The 2,659-nt window shown below is 46.9% G+C and overlaps 1 pseudogene across 1 annotated transcript; it reads left to right on the top strand.

Moving 5' to 3' along the window:
- The first annotated feature begins 339 nt into the window (after window positions 1–339).
- LOC308239362 (protein lin-28 homolog A-like) lies at window positions 340–953 on the top strand (annotated as a pseudogene). The gene has a single exon. The product of its transcript is annotated as a protein lin-28 homolog A-like (transcript).
- Window positions 954–2,659: the final 1,706 nt, after the last annotated feature.

Here is a 2,659-nt window from a genome sequence, read left to right as displayed (position 1 = left end):
TGCTGAAAAGAGGCAATAGAAACTTATTTTTAGTAAGGCTAAGAAATAGCGTTATCTATTTTCTCTTCTTTTTGTACATATACAGATCAATTTCAGAAAAAAATATTTTTATTCCTTAACACAATTCTATGTCGAGAAAAATTCATTTATATTTGTAAGGGACAAGGTCAAATTCTTCATAAAATACATATTCTATTAGGTCATTGCGAAAACCTTGACCATTGAGGATGTAGTCATAAAATATTCCAGAAATAAAAATGAAAGGAGGGGCCTTCGGACTTCTCTCAGGCTGGCAGCTGACTGACCTGGGGCCCGGGTCTGTGGGCTTAGCCGACTACCATGGGCTCTTTGTCAACCCAGCAGTTTGCAGGTGGCTGTGACAAGGTACTGGAGGAGGCGCTGGATGATTGGGCCAGGGCAGTAGTGGAGCCGCAGCTGCTGCACTGTTCCCTGCATCTCTAAGTGTTCCAAGTGTGCATGGGGTTTGGCTTCCTGTCCATGACTTCTCAAACTGGGGTCGTGCTGGACCCACCAGTGGATGTCTCTGTGCAACAGAGTAAGCTGTACCTGGAGGGCTTCTGGAGCCTGAGGAGGGTGAGGCAGTGGAGTTCATTTTTATGAAGTCTGCCAAGGGCCATGAATCTATCCAAGACACTGGCCCTGGTTGGGTGTTCTGTATTGGGAGTGAGAGGAGGCCAAAAGGGAATGATATGCAGAAGTGCAAATCAGGGAGACAGGTGCTACAACTGTGGAGGTATAGACCATCATGCCAAGAATTGAAGCTGACACCCCAGTCCAAGATGTGCCACTTCTGCCAGAGCATCAGTCATTTGTTGGCCTCATGTCCACTGAAGGCCCAGCAGGCCCCCAGCTCACAGGGAAAGCCGGCCTATTTTCAGGATGAAGAAGAAGAGATCCATAACCCTGCCCTGTTCCCAGATGCCCAGAATTGAGCCACAGTGGGTTTGGGGCTGTCCTTTTGTGATCAGGAAGTTTCGAGGAACAGGCATCAATCAGCACAATGGAGAAAGTGAGGACAGGGTGGGTAGGAGGCAGCTGGCACTGCCATGTATCTCAGGCCAGGTTCCACAGCATCACCCCTCTTCCTTCTTGGCAGGGGGAAAGGGGTGAGGCAAAGGAACTCCAACCATACTCTATCCAAATGTATGTGAGGGCTTTGGGGGAGACCCCTCCCTGCATGCTTTGAGTCTCCATCCCCAGGATTTCTAACTTTGAAAGTGGGCTGAATAGGGAAGCTGTTTTCCTTTTAAAGAAGGATATATAATAATATTTCCCCTGCCAGAGAGAAAAAATTAACATGAGGACAGAAATCAGACCAAAAAGAACTACATTCTGTGGGAGGGAATCTCTCAGGGGTACAGCAAGGTTTTTCTCCATCTTGTTTCCTCATAACCCACTCTTGGGATAGGGTGCTGAGAATTGTCCCAAGCAATGGGTTGTGACAATAGGCAAAAGGTTGGTTGGGGAACAGCTGCATACCTGCTGCTCCTAAGATCACTCCCACCCCATTTCTGGGCCAATATAATTTTATTCATTTGGTTCCTTGGACAACTGCACCATGGGTCGCACTTTCTCCAGGATGCCAACTGCATCAGCTATGTGCAAATGACATACCTAATGCATTTTAACTTTTTTCGTAATATAAATATTCTGGTTTTGTGTTTTTGTGTACTTTAAGGCCCTCACTCCTGCACTGTGTCCTCAGCTACATGAGCAATCTCAGGAATAGGTGTGCAGCAACTCTGAGTCTGCACAGCAAGAATACTTTATGTTTTATCATCAGGGAGAAAAACTATTTGGAATGTATAAGCCAATTACAGCTGGCTTTTCTGCCATAGTGTCCTCTTAAAGCCCCTCCACCTTCAATGTTTTATGAAAGGCTAGATTTTAACTGAGTGGCCCCATTACTTGATCTCCTCCTAGAAGATTGAAAATTAGTTTGAACAGGAATAGGTGGTTGGTACAGAGGTTAGGAGAGGCTGGGCTAGGTGAAAGGCACAGAGGTGAAGCCAAGATTAGGTGAGGATTGTCTATATATGTAAGCAAGGATTCCTGTTGCAGACCTGTAATCCCAGGGTTTGGGACTCACATTATGTGCCAGATCCATTGCTCATGACTTAGGCAGCACTACTTCTATTGCATTTAATTGGGGCACAGTAATTCACTGATCCAGTGCCAATTCAAGGAAAGGGGACTACAAAAGCACATGGATACCAGGAGATACGATTTATTGTAGATCAGCCTTGGGCAAACTACGGCCCGCGGGCCGGATCCGGCTGTTCTATCCGGTTCTCTTGCTCTCCCCTCTGCTCCTTTACTTTGAATTTATATTAGTTCACACAAACACTCCATCCATGCTTTTGTTCCGGCCCTCCGGTCCAGTTTAAGAACCCACTGTGGCCCTCGAGTCAAAAAGTTTGCCCACCCCTGTTGTAGATAATCCTATCTAATAAAGAGGGAATATGCTAATTGACCCTCACACCATTGCAAAGATGGTGGCACCCACAGCCAATAAGGAGGGAATATGCTAATTGACTGTCCTGCCCTCAAAGATGGTGGTGCCCACAGCCACAAGATGGTGGCTCCACGCACCTGCCTCCGGAGTCCCCCAGTGCCCTCAGCCTCCAGCTGCCCAGGG

The sequence above is a fragment of the Plecotus auritus genome, assembly GCF_963455305.1.
Source record: "Plecotus auritus genome assembly, chromosome: X".
In the NCBI taxonomy this organism is placed as follows: domain Eukaryota; kingdom Metazoa; phylum Chordata; class Mammalia; order Chiroptera; family Vespertilionidae; genus Plecotus; species Plecotus auritus.
The sequence above is the reverse complement of the archived record's forward strand: the minus strand, read 5'-3'. Positions and strand labels throughout refer to the sequence as shown.